At 49.4% G+C, this 14865-nt stretch overlaps 1 protein-coding gene across 1 annotated transcript in view; it reads right to left on the reverse strand.

The window, feature by feature from the left end:
• The window catches only part of LOC115474425, a 439537-nt gene that overhangs the window by 142359 nt on the left and 282313 nt on the right, over window positions 1-14865 (reverse strand). The gene's annotated exons all lie outside the window — the stretch shown is intronic.

Raw genomic sequence — 14865 nt, forward strand, 5'->3', positions numbered from 1 at the left:
TATGAGAGCCAGAGACTGGAGGTTGGGATGCAGAAGCGCCCCTTCGTCCTGTGTGATGAGGGTCGGAAAACACTCCAATCTCCACGGTTCTTCGGAGGATAATTCCAGAAGAAGAGGGAACCAGATCTGACGAGGCCAAAAGGGAGCAATCAGAATCATGGTGCCTCGGTCTTGCTTGAGTTTCAACAAAGTCTTCCCGACTAGAGGTATGGGAGGATAAGCATAAAGCAGACCTTCCCCCCAGTCTAGGAGGAAGGCATCCGATGCCAGTCGGTCGTGGGCCTGAAGCATGGAACAGAACTGAGGGACCTTGTGGTTGGCTCGAGATGCAAAGAGATCTACCAAGGGGGTGCCCCACACCTGGAAGATCTGGCGCACCACTTGGGAGTTGAGCGACCACTTGTGAGGTTGCATAATCCTGCTCAACCTGTCGGCCAGACTGTTGTTTACGCCTGCCAGGTATGTGGCCTGGAGCACCATGCCTTGATGGCGAGCCCAGAGCCACATGCTGACGGCTTCCTGACACAGGGGGCGAGATCCGGTGCCCCCCTGCTTGTTGATGTAATAAATGGCAACCTGGTTGTCTGTCTGAATTTGGATAATTTGGTGGGACAGCCGATCTGTGAAAGCCTTCAGAGCGTTCCAGACCGCTCGTAACTCCAGGAGATTGATCTGCAGATCGCGTTCCTGGAGGGACCAGCTTCCCTGGGTGTGAAGCCCATCGACATGAGCTCCCCACCCCAGGAGAGACGCATCCGTAGTCAGCACTTTTTGCGGCTGAGGAATTTGGAAAGGACGTCCCAGAGTCAGATTGGACCAAATCGTCCACCAATACAGGGATTTGAGAAAACTCGTGGACAGGTGGATCACGTCCTCTAGACCCCCAGCAGCCTGAAACCACTGGGAAGCTAGGGTCCATTGAGCAGATCGCATGTGAAGACGAGCCATAGGAGTCACATGGACTGTGGAGGCCATGTGCTCCAGCAATCTCAACATCTGCCGAGCTGTGATCTGCTGGGGACGCTCGCACCCGCGAGACGAGGGACAACAAGTTGTTGGCCCTCGTCTCTGGGAGATAGGCACAAGCCGTCCGAGAATCCAGGAGAGCCCCCATGAATTTGAGTCTCTGTACTGGGAGGAGATGGGACTTTGGGTAATTTATCACAAACCCCAGTAGCTCCAGGAGGCGAATAGTCATCTGCATGGACTGTAGAGCTCCTGCCTCGGATGTGTTCTTCACCAGCCAATCGTCGAGATAGGGGAACACATGCACTCCCAGCCTGCGAAGCGCCGCTGCTACTACAGCCAAGCACTTCGTGAACACTCTGGGCGCAGAGGCGAGCCCAAAGGGTAGCACACAGTACTGGAAGTGACGTGTGCCCAGCTGAAATCGTAGATACTGTCTGTGAGCTGGCAGTATCGAGATGTGCGTGTAGGCGTCCTTTAAGTCCAGAGAGCATAGCCAATCATTTTCCTGAATCAAGGGGAGAAGGGTGCCCAGGGAAAGCATCCTGAACTTTTCCTTGATCAGATATTTGTTCAGGGCCCTTAGGTCTAGGATGGGACGCATCCCCCCTGTTTTCTTTTCCACAAGGGAGTACCTGGAATAGAATCCCAGCCCTTCTTGCCCGGATGGCACGGGCTCGACTGCATTGGCGCTGAAAAGGGCAGAGAGTTCCTCTGCAAGTACCTGCTTGTGCTGGAAGCTGTAAGACTGAGCTCCCGGTGGGCAATTTGGAGGTTTGGAAGCCAAATTGAGGGTGTATCCTTGCCGGACTATTTGAAGAACCCACTGATCGGAGGTTATGAGAGGCCACCTTTGGTGAAAAACTTTCAACCTCCCCCCGACCGGCAGATCGCCTGGCACTGACACGTTGATGTCGGCTATGCTCTGCTGGAGCCAGTCAAAAGCTCGTCCCTTGCTTTTGCTGGGGAGCCGAGGGGCCTTGCTGAGGCGCACGCTGCTGACGAGAGCGAGCGCGCTGGGGCTTAGCCTGGGCCGCAGGCTGTCGAGAAGGAGGATTGTACCTACGCTTACCAGAAGAGTAGTGAACAGTCTTCCTTACCCCATAAAAACGTCTACCTGTGGAGGTAGAAGCTGAAGGCTGCCGGCGGGAGAACTTGTCGAAAGCGGTATCCCGCTGATGGAGCTGCTCTACCACCTGTTCGACCTTCTCTCCAAAAATATTGTCCGCACGGCAAGGCGAGTCCGCAATCCGCTGCTGGATCCTATTCTCCAGGTCGGAGGCACGCAGCCATGAGAGTCTGCGCATCACCACACCTTGAGCAGCGGCCCTGGACGCAACATCAAAGGTGTCATACACCCCTCTGGCCAGGAATTTTCTGCACGCCTTCAGCTGCCTGACCACCTCCTGAAATGGCTTGGCTTGCTCAGGGGGGAGCTTGTCCACCAAGCCCGCCAACTGCTGCACATTGTTCCGCATGTGTATGCTCGCGTAGAGCTGGTAAGACTGAATTTTGGCCACGAGCATAGAGGAATGGTAGGCCTTCCTCCCAAAGGAGTCTAAGGTTCTAGAGTCTTTGCCCGGGGGCGCCAAAGCATGCTCTCTAGAACTCTTAGCCTTCTTTAGGGCCAGATCCACAACTCCAGAGTCATGAGGCAACTGAGTGCGCATCAGCTCTGGGTCCCCATGGATCCGGTACTGGGACTCGATCTTCTTGGGAATGTGGGGATTACTTAAAGGCTTGGTCCAGTTCGCCAGCAATGTCTTTTTTAGGACATGATGCATGGGTACTGTGGACGCTTCCTTAGGTGGACAAGGATAGTCCAGGAGCTCAAACATTTCAGCCCTGGGCTCGTCCTCTACAACCACCGGGAAGGGGATGGCCGTAGACATCTCCCGGACAAAGGCCGCAAAAGACAGACTCTCGGGAGGAGAAAGCTGCCTTTCAGGGGAGGAAGTGGGATCAGAAGGAAGGCCATCAGACTCCTCGTCAGAGAAATATCTGATGTCCTCCTCCTCCTCCTCCCACGAGGCCTCACGATCGGTATCAGACACAAGTTCACGAACCTGTGTCTGAAGCCGTGCCCGGCTCGACTCCGTGGAATCACGTCCATGGTGGGAGCGTCGAGAGGTAGACTCCCTCGCCCGCACCGGCGAAGCTCCCTCTGCCGATGTCGTCGGGAAGCCTTCCTGGGAGGCGACCGCAGTCGGCACCGATGTCGGAGACCTTCACCCCGGGCAAGGGGCCAGCCTGACGCCTCACTCGACGGTACCGGAGGCGCAAGCACCCCCGGTACCGGAGGGGAAGGGCGCAACAGCTCTCCCAGGATCTCTGGGAGAACGGCCCGGAGACTCTCGTGCAGGGCGGCTGTGGAGAAAGACATGGAAGCCGATGCAGGTGTCGAAGTCAGAGTCTGTTCCGGGCGTGGAGGCTGTTCCGGGCTGTCCAAGGTGGAGCGCGCATTGACACCTCCTGAACAGAGGGTGAGCGGTCCTCCCGGTGTCGATGCCTACTGGGTGCCGACTCCCTCGGCGACCCAGAGCTCTCCGTACCGACGCGGGAAGGAGACCGGTGTCGATGCTTCTTTGACTTTTTCAAACGAAGCATGTCACCGGAGCTTCCCGGTACCGACGAGGAGGACATAGAATCCAGCCGTCGCTTCCTCGGGGCAGAGGCTGAAGAAGGTCGGTCTCGGGGGAGGGGGAGGGGGCTGTACCGCAGGAGCCCTCAGGGTAGGGGGAGACCCACCCGAAGGCTCACCGCCACCAGCAGGGGAATGGACAGCCGTCACCTGCACTCCAGTCGAAGCACCACCGTCCGACGACATCAGCACTAATGGAGGTCCCGGTACCAACGACTCCGACGCAGCCTTCCGATGTCTCGGCCCCGATGCAGAGGGTCGATGCTTCGATGCACTCGATGCAGTCGCGGCCGAGGACGGAGGTCTTGACGCTGTCGACGTCGACGCACTCGATACTCCCGGTGCCGATGAAGAGCCCGAGAACAAAACGTTCCACTGGGCCAATCTCGCTACCTGAGTCCTTTTCTGTAAAAGGGCGCAAAGACTACAGGCCTGCGGGCGGTGCCCAGCCCCCAGACACTGAAGACACGACGCGTGCCTGTCAGTGAGCGAGATTACCCGGGCGCACTGGGTGCACTTCTTGAAGCCGCTGGGAGACTTCGATGACATGGGCGGAAAAATCACGCCAGCGAAATCAAAACTCGTAATTGCGGTAAGGCACCAAAAGAGGGGGGGAAAAAACTCGATCCGAGGCCTCAAAAGGGCCTACCCCGAAAATGAAAGAAAACTTACCGGGCCAAAAACTAGAAATACGGGGAAGGGAAAAAGACCAAAAGGCCCTTCTCCGAAATCCCTTCTTTTTTTTTTTTTTTTTTTGAAAGTCAAAAGACGCGCGAGGGTCAACTTAAGGGGCGCGAACGGCGCAAACACGACCGTACCGAGCGCGGACAAAAGAAGACTGACGAACACAAGCCGGTTCGGGCGGGAAGACGGCCGCGCATGCGCGGTGCGCATGGGCGCGTGAGGACTAGCAAAGGCCTTTGCTAGAGAAGTTTCCGATTGGAGGGGCTGCCGTGGACGTCACCCATCAGTGAGAACAAGCAGCCTGCTTGTCCTCGGAGAATGCACATTAAGTGATGAATGTCTACCCCTGACAAACCCCGCCTGCCCCTCTCCAACTAAGGCTGTCATATGGGGACTCAACCGCTCTGCCAACACCCTAGCTAGTACCTTTAAATCCACATTAATAAGGGAGATTGGGGAGATCACGTGACGCCATGCTGGAGAGCGGTAGCACCTGAACGCTGCTCCGGCGCCTAACCTCTCCCTCACGCGCATTGAAACACGATTCTGACTTGCTGGAAGCTATTCCTGGAAGGGGAAAAAGAGCTGATTTCGGATACGGAATTATTAGAACAAAAGCGAAGGGAGATGGCGGCTAAAACGACTCAGAAAGATAAGCTGCGCCAAAAGGCAACGGATTCTAAGATGGCCGCCGTACCCAGCAGCGCGGACCCGACAGTAGCGTCGATCTGGGTCTCAGAAATAACGACAGAGATGACCGCGGTTCTAGAAGAACTACTTGAAAGACGCCTCACACCAATTGACACGAAATTGGAGAAATTACAAACGAGAATGGAGGATCTCACACGCGAATGTGTTGCCTTCCAGACTAGGACCGGAGAGGTAGAAGACCGGGTTACCGTAGTGGAAGAGACACAGAATAAACTTTTACGAACAGTAGAGACATTGGAACAAAAGATAGAGGACTTGGAAAATAGGTCCCGCAGAAACAACCTCCGACTGGTGGGCCTACCGGAAAAGCTGGGAGGTAGAGATCTAACATCGGCTCTGGAGTGCTGGTTAATGGAGCAAGTGAGATTTCCCCCTGATCTAGGCCCACTAAGGATAGAAAGGGCACACCGCTTGGGGACACGCAGAGATACAGATTCCCGACCTCGGGTGGTCATATTGAAGGTGTTAAACTTTGCCCATAAGCAGTGGATTTTACAAGCCTCACGAGGAGAGAAAAATCTAACATTTGAAAACAAACGGATTATATGTTTTCAAGACTACTCAGTGGGAGTGGCGGGAAAGAGGAAAGCTTTTTCACCCATTTGTTCCAAATTATTTGCAATGAAGAAACGCTTTACCTTGATGTATCCAGCGGTATTAAGGATAATGCACGAAGGAACGACTCGCACTTTTGAAAAGCCAGAAGAAGCCAAGGAGTTTGTGGATCAGATGGAACAGGAGGAGAGGAGTAATCGGAGCGGAGGCTTACCGGATTGAGTACGGGAAAAAAGGATGCCAAGAGTCAATATGGAATATATGGACTATATGGACATTTATGTCTGGTAACTACTGATACAGAGGATAGTCTTGGACTACTAGAGGAAATTACCGGAGTTGATATAAAGTTAACAGGTTTGAAAGACTGTGGTAGCAGGAGGTCAAGTATATAGCTTGGGAGGGGGAGGAAGGACAGAAAAAGGAGTGAGTAAAGTATGTGTGAGAATATGGGCGAGTTATAAGAGTATATATGTATGTTCAAATGTTTAAAGGTTAATCTGTTGGAGTTATTGTTTTCTCACTCCCACGGTTATAAAGAGACAAAAATAGACATAATGGGAGGAAGGAGGGACCCGGGGTTTTCTTAAAACACGGCAAGAAGTGTATAGGGGGACACAGAGGGAGAGAGGTTGGGGGGCGACTATACGTGATGAGTCCCTATCAGGGAACGGTCAAAAGAGGGGAGGAGGGGATGAGGGGATGGGAGGGAGTAAAGGGGAGGAGGGATAGGGATAGAGATGGGGGGAAGGGGGAGGGGGGGAATGGGAAGAGAGACGGATATATTAAAAGAAGAACGAGGAATCCAGGGAGGGGAGGAGGTTCAGGTAAAAGGGAGGGAAGGAGTAATGATCGACGAGTCTATGGGTACAACACAAATTTCATCCCGGAAGGGCAGTGGCTGGGATGCCCACCGGGTAGGGTTAGGAGCAAGAAAACATGCAATATTAGTCATAGACCAACCAAGATTCCATGATTAAATTGATCACCTGGAACGTAGGCGGGATCAATTCACCCATTAAGAGATCCAAAATTCTACAGCAATTGCAAAGATATAAGATAGATGTGGCTCTGTTACAGGAGACACACTTAAGTCAGGAAGAACATGCTAAGCTACGCACCTGGTGGGTACAAGAGTGCATAGCTGCAAATGCTCTGGGAAAAAGAGGAGGAGTGGCGATTTTAGTTCGCAAAGGAGTGGCGGCCACAGTGAGACCCCTCATGATAGACCCCGGGGGGAGATATGTCATAGTAGAGCTAGACATAGATGGGCATAAATGTGTGATCTGCAATGTATACGCACCAAATCAGTATGACAAAAAATTTTATAACTCGGTGATAGGACATCTGATGAAATATGCTGGGTCACCTATAATAGTGGGGGGAGATTTTAATACAGTATGGGAACAAACGATAGACAGCTCCCAAGGACAGAGGAGGGATGGGGCAGCGTCCAACCAGGGATTAAAAAGACTGGGGAAAATGATAGACTTGATTGATATATGGAGGATGCTGCACCCCTTGGAGAGGGATTTTACACATCACTCTCGAGCTCATGCATCACAAGCTAGAATAGACTATTTCCTGGTCACTAGAGATCTGTTTGGACAGGTAGCCACAACCAATATAGGACCCTACACGATTTCAGATCATGCCTGGGTATATATGGAGTGGGAGGTGCCTACTAGAAAGCTTAAACAAAAATTCTGGCAGTTCCCACTGGAATTATTTACAGATAGACAGTTGGGCGAAAGGCTTCAGAAGAGTTGGGAGGAATATAAGACCATTAACAAGGAACACGAGACTGACCCTTTACTGTTCTGGGACGCCGCCAAGGCGGTGCTTAGGGGAGAAATTATTAGTCACACACATCATGTCCGAAAGGCCCGAAATAGAGAAATATTAAGATTGAGTTCTATGATTTGTAGGGCAAGACAGGCATATGGGAAGACAAATCAGCCTGAGCAACGCACTAAGTTACTGGAGTTGCAGGTGGCTCTGAATGAACTACTGCATAAGAGAGCGGCTAAATCGCAAATTTATTATAGATTCCAATTACATAGATATGGTAATAAATCAGGTCGCATGATGGCTCGCTTGGCTAAGCCTAAGTCACAAAACAGGAAGATATTACAAATGAGAAATAGCCAGGGACATATATGAAACGCCATTTGACCAAGGCCTCCAGGGTTCTCTTTATTTAGATACATTACAACTCCCAGAAATAACGCAAAGTGAGAGGGAAGTGTTGAATAGCCCAATTCAAGAAGAGGAAGTAGAGCAGGAAATAACGAGAGGGAAATTGTCGAAGGCTCCAGGACCGGACGGGATGCGTATGGAGTTTTATAAACTTATGAGAGATAGCATTACTCCCACGCTGGCTAAGTACTTTAATAAGATAATAGATACAGAGCGTTTGCCATTCAATCTTTCCAGGGCACAAATTACAGTTATACCAAAACCTGGTAGGGACCCTCTGATTCCAGAATCGTATAGACCAATCTCATTGTTAAACGTTGAGGTGAAATTGTTAGCAAGAATAATGGCAAACCGGTTAGCGAAAATGCTGCCAAAGTTAATCCATGAGACACAAGTAGGGTTTGTAAAAGGGAGGACGTCTGCAAAGAATCTAAGACGAATATTAGGGGCATTGGAGATGAGAAAAAGAAACAACACACCAGCACTACTTATCAGCTTTGACGCAGAAAAAGCGTTCGATAGAGTGCATTGGGAGTTTCTCTTTGCCACGTTAGAAAGATATGGAATTACGGGACGGTTCACTTCAGCCATTAAAGCGTTATATCATGAACCGAGGGCTACAATTCGAGTCAATGGATTGGAGACAGAGTCGTTCCCGATAAGAAGAGGTACCAGACAGGGGTGCCCATTATCTCCTTTACTCTTTGTACTGACGTTGGACCCCTTGATCCGTACCATCATAGAAAACCCTTTGATAAAAGGGATGCCCATTGGTAAACATCAATTTAAAGTAGCAGCTTTTGCTGACGACCTATTAGTGATGATTACGGAGCCCCAGGATTCCCTTCTTAATTTAATGGAAACGTTCGAAGAATATGGAGACTATGCGGGTTTTAGATTGAACCTCCTAAAATCGGAGGCACTAGCCTCCTCAGACGAAGTAAAGAAGGGATGGAGACGAGAATTTCCCCTGAGTTGGGCGAAAGACTCATGCAAATATCTAGGGATTAGATTGACTATGGATACCACACAGTTATACTCGCTTAATATAAATAGCCTATTAATGGATACGAAGAAACATCTAGGTAATTGGGCAGGATTACCCATATCTTTGAGAGGCAGAATAAATTTAATTCGCATGATGATTTTTCCTAAATGGCTTTACGCCATGCAAACACTACCTCTCCGTCTATTGCAGAAGGACTTGAAGAAGGTTAACAGGGCTTTTAGTCAATTCTGCTGGGCAAAGAAAAAGCCCAGATTGCAAATGCATTTCTTGATGGGGGGCTGGCACAATGGAGGACTGGGTTTACCGGACCTTCGTAGTTACAACTGTGCCTGTTTACTGAGGCATATAGGAGACTGGGTGAATCAGACAAGTGAATACACCCCATTAGAGATTGAACAAGAATACTTCTCGCCCTACGACCCTTTAACACTTTTGCATCAAGAACGGCGAAACCTGCCGATAAACCTTAAACACTGTGTGATATTACAGCCATTAAGAGAGACTTGGAGAGGGTTCATGAAACCTATGGGGGGAAAGGCCACAATTACTGGATTATTATCTATAAGGGGTAATTTGAACTTCGATCCGGGACGGGAAAACGTGGCATTTTTAAGATGGGAAGCCCAGGGGATTTCAAGGATAGAACACATGTTGGATGGGGAAGGGAAGTTGATGGAATTTGAAACACTACAAACCAGACTAGGTACACATTGGGGAGATAGGTTTGCATATGCTCAGATTAAGCACTACATTCTTAGTTTGGACCAACCAGCTTTGCAGATGAAAACGGAGGAGAAAGTGAGAGATTTCTTCCAAAAATTGGAGATTACTGGGGTAACAGTGTCGGCTATACATAGGGCATTAACATTAATTTCCACACCCAAGAATTTTCAGTCCATTAAACAAATGTGGGAAAGGGACTCCGGAGGGAATTTAGGGAACTGGGATGTAAGAGCCACCCTGAGAAGTATTCCTGCCCTTACGGTAGATGAGAGGTTGAGAGAAAGTGGATACCGAGGAGTAATGAGAGCTTATTTCTCCAGACAGCAACTTGCACATATAAACCCCAGAAGTAGTGATAGATGTGTTAAGTGTAATGCTACAGTACATACATTATATCATGCATTTTGGGGTTGTGTGAAGATCAGAGCTTTCTGGAGTCGGATCCAGACGTATATGTCTACTATAGTGGGAAGGGTAATAAAGGGATCCTGGGATCACTATATTTTAGATACACATTCAGGATTTCGGATGACGGATAAGGGGATGAGGACTTGGTGTCGAAAAGGATGTTTAGTGGCCAAGAAAACTATACTACAACACTGGGTCTCTCCAGATCCCCCGTCCTACTGGCAATGGAGGAATCAAATTCATTTGCTAGCCACCTGGGAGGCCAGAGAGGCGCGGGGATCCCCCAAGAAGAAAAAGGCCTTTATGCAAGTTTGGAATGGATATATAGATACGTTAAGCCCGCGAGGTCGCAGTCTGCTTTTGAATTTTACCTGTTAAATATAAGATTATATATTTGTACCTATGGTTTTCATTGTTGAAGTAGAGGGGAGATTATGCTCCTTGGGAGGGAAGTAGGGGGGGGGGAGGGGAAGGGAAGACACACCAATGGGGCCCAGAAGAGTATAGGGCTCACTTGGGAGATTTATTGGGGAATGGGAGGAAGGAGGGGAGAAAAAATGTTTAAAAGATTGTTGAAGGATGTTATCACTGTTTGTAAGGTTGGAAGCATCTGGGGCGAATTGTTGTAGACCCCTGATTAAGGTTGTGATACGATGTGTACATCAATAAAAAATTGTTGAAACATAATAAGGGAGATTGGTCAATATGACTCTGGGTACTCTGGCTTCTTACCCGGCTTTGGTATGAGTGTGATCCACGCTTCGTTAATGCCCTGTGGAAATCTGCCCTCTATAACTGCAGCTTCAAAGAAAAAAGTCAGGGCACCGCAAATCTGGGGCAGCATGCACTGGTATACTCTGTTGTATACCCATCCGGGCCTGGGGAGGTACCTCTTTTTAACGCCTTGACCACCCTCTGTATTTCCTTAGCTGTCAAGGGCGAATTTAGCTGATTTACCACCTCTGTTGTTAATCGTGGGATGCCTGAGTCTTCTAGATAATCTACTAATGAGGGTCAACTCCGGGCATCTGGCTTGTCATATAGAGATGCATAAAAATCATGTAGGATCTGCACAATACCCGCGGACTGCACCTCTCTCGTGCCATCTGGCTTCACCAGGGAAGAAATTAATCTGTTACCACCCCCCCCCCCCCCCCAAAGACTTCGCTACTCTAGCCAGCAGCTTCCCTGATTTGTTACCAAATCTATGAAAGATGTAATAACGGGGAAAAAGCTGCTTCTTACTTCGTTCATGTATTAGCGAGTTTAGTGCCGCAAGTGTCGACACCATCTCCTATCTAAGCACCGGGGAAGGAGTCGCCAGGTATTTACGTTTTGCTATCTTAAATTTATGTTCTAACTGGACTATGCCTTGTACTAGACGCTTTGCCCGTGCACACGAGTAGGAAATTATCTGCCCCCTCATGACCGCCTTTGAGGTTTCCCAGTATAGAGGAGCGTCCTCCTCGTGACACGCATTTGCCTCTGCAAACAGCAGCCATTTCTGCCTAATATGGTCTTGGAAGTGTACGTCCCCCGTCAAGTGAGAGGGGAATTTCCACCGATTACCTCGAAGTCTTGCTGCCCCCAAATCTATGTCTACCCATATCAGGGAGTGGTCCGAGATCTCTAGTGGTCCAATCTTTGCTTTCACAATCTGTGGGAAGAAGATGCCATCTGTTCGAATATAATCTAATCTTGACCAGGTGCCGTGAGCTCGCGAGAGGTGAGTGTAGTCACGTACATTGGGATTAACCAGGCGCCAAGGATCTACCAAGTTTAGCGCTTTACAGAGATATTGTAAACCTCTGCCTCTGCCCATCGCCGTCCCCGCCGAAGGGGCCGACCGGTCTTGCTGTCCATCCATCACCTGGTTGAAATCTCCCATTAGAAGCCAAGGGGCGGTTGAATGCTGAATGCCCAAACGCACTATCTGCTGAAAGAAAGAGTGATCATATAAGTTCAGCCCATACATGTTAAGCAGAAAGATCTCCTGTCCCATTACGTTTAAATGTAGCAATATATATCTCCCCTGACTATCTTGAGCCACGACATGCGCTTTACATTGCAAATTTTTATGGATAAGTATTGCGACCCCCCCCCTTCCTCCCTAATGCTGAAGAAAAGAAACACTCCCCCACCCATCGTCGCCTAAGCTTTAGATGTTCTACATCCGATAATTTTGTCACTTGCAAGCATGCAATAGAGGCCCTGTGACGTTGCAAGGCTGTTAGAATTTTTGCTCTTTTGATTGGGGACCCAATACCAGATACGTTCCAGGAAATTAATCTAGGCGGTTGCATTTATCCCGGGTCACAAAACTCCACCTTTTTACTTGTCAGGATCCATAGAGCTAGTAAGGCCCCCGGGTGCCCAGCCTCCACCCAGGGATCACAGTCTCTCCACCTTCCAACCGCAATGCGCAGCAGTCCCAACCTCCAAATGTATATTCTTCTGTGGCAATCCCCCCTCCTCCCCCACAGTACCGTCCTCACCATCCTTCCCACTCCTCTCCCACCCTCCGTCCCCCAAACCCCACTCTAACCCCTCCCCCATTACACGCCCTCAACTGAACTACCCCCATACAAAGTCACAAAGTGCTGTGGTCCCCGCCCGACGCCCGACCCCCGCATATTGTACCATACCCAACTTTCATAACTCAGGGCCAGATGCACTAAACCTTAACGACCCTCTAACAACCCTTTAACGAAGGAAATTCCTAACCGTTGCATGCATTAAAGGCCTTTTTCCAATGAAGCAAGCAGCTAACGAAAACGGAATACAAAAGAGTAACTACCATTGTAATGTGGACGATTCGGGATGCACTAACAATACCGACGATTATACCGAATCATTTACCGCGACATATTAAACGTATGGTCAGAGCAGTCGTAAAGGCCTGAGCTGTCATCTCCCCGCTTCCCCCTGCACCTTAAAATTCCAAGCTGGCATGTTTAAAAACAAAAGTGAGATAAACAACACCTCCCTGCTTCTCTGCTCTCCTCTGAAGGTTCTGAAAACAACTTTAAACTGCTCGGGTCAGGTCCCCCTCCCCCTCAGCCCAGGTCTCTCTGCTGAGCTAAAGGGAATCACAGTGAAAGAGGTCTTTTGTTAGAAAGGGGGATTTATGAAGGACGTCCTTTTGGAGTCTTGAGTAGGACCTCTTCAACTGCACTCTCCTGCTAGGATCACAGAGCTAAATGCTCGCATGTCCCGATCCCCCCCCCCCCCCTCACACGCCCCCCATCTGACGTAAGCAACCTACGTAGGTTTAATACGTTTGTGTTGAAGTTTGTGGCTCTGCGCATGTTTTAGGAGCCATTACAGACGGGGATTACGAATCTGTAATGCATTGTACTTTACTATACCGCACTGAACATGTGTGACTTGTTTTTTTTGGTGCATTCTTCATTTTTTCAAATTCGGTAAGCACTTTTACGTTTGGTTGATGCATCTGGGCCTCAGAGACTACAAACTAAGCAAATTAACCCCCGCTTTCAACAAATATGTGGATTCCTCTGTTAAACTAGAAAAATTAAGTGTCACCACATCAAGTATGGCTCTCAGATCCTTTCAGTTCTCGGTTCAGAAACTGCAATGCCATCTGATCTGATACAAAGGTGATCCATGTCCTTTCATGCTAAATCTTCAGGGTGGCCGGATACAACAACATAAAATGCAGTTTCCTCTCCACCAGTAATGTGCAAACCGGTTGAAACTTCCGCCGCTTCTCTTGGACGCTGGCCGAGTAATCCTGAAAGATTCGCACCGGGGCACCTCCGTATGTTAAGGACTCTCTTTTCAGGTGATAGCCTTGGATGATCTCTTCCTTGTGTATATAGTTATGGACTTTGATGATGACGACCCTGGGGCGCGGGTTACCTTGTTGTTGCCGCCCAATCCTATGAGCTCTCTCTATGCTGAACCGGCCACTGCTATCAGATAGGGCAAATTCTTTTACCAGCCACTCTTCCAGTATAGTGCTCAGGTTCTTATCAGGAATATTTTCAGATATTTTCAAGTTCGTTCAATTTGTCTGCTTGCTGGGCCAGGTTATCTTTTAGGCCTGTTATTTTTGGTTCCCAGCGCTGCCATGTGTCTTCTAAGGCAGACACCCTCTTCTCCGCCTCCACAGTGCGGCTCACCAGTTCCGCCATCCGCCCATCTAATTTGCGATGCAAATCAGGGCTCAAGCGCTGTTCTGACGGCAGCCACCAGCTGAGTTAGCTGGCGGGCCGAAAACTCCACCTCGCTGCTCAGCGTTCCGGGCGCCATCTTAGAATCGCCGCCGGGTGCAGCCGTTTTTTCCTTCTCGTTTTTGGAGCTTTTCTGTGTGGTTTCCGGCGGCATGGATATTAAATATTGGTCCATACACGTTATTCAGCTGCAGGAGATCAGGTCAGTCAATTTCAGGGGGTTTCGAGGGTGTTAGCCGGTGAGGATTGAGCGGGGACCCCGGAGTAGCACTAAAGAGTGGCTACTGCTCCCACCACATCACGTGACCCTCGGTATTCTATAAATTTAGTGTGCAACTTGCTTAGGGCATATATTTAAGAGGAAGCTGCATGCCTGGGCTTGGGCAGATCCCACATTTATATGTGCAACTCACTATTGACATGGATTAAGTGGGAATGTCTAAATGTTGGCGCATAAAGCGAAGATACTTACCTGTAGCAGGTATTTTCAGAGGACAGCAGGATGATTGTTCTCACATGTGGGTCGATGTCCGCGTTGGCCCAGGAAATGGCAAATTTTTCACCAGCAAAAATAAAAAGTTTTGCCAGAGCATTCTGGCGCGCGAAACGCACAAACTGCGCATGCACGGACGACTTCCCACACGTCGCATGAGCGTGCCTCCTCAGTTTAAAGATACATAAAGATGCAGCGTACCGCCAGGATATCATCAACTCGCTGCATCTCTATTTATCCCCTGAGCTAACATCCAGAGGGAGAGCTTGTTTGTTATTTA

Source organism: Microcaecilia unicolor, chromosome 1, assembly GCF_901765095.1.
Source record: "Microcaecilia unicolor chromosome 1, aMicUni1.1, whole genome shotgun sequence".
Lineage (NCBI taxonomy): Eukaryota > Metazoa > Chordata > Amphibia > Gymnophiona > Siphonopidae > Microcaecilia > Microcaecilia unicolor.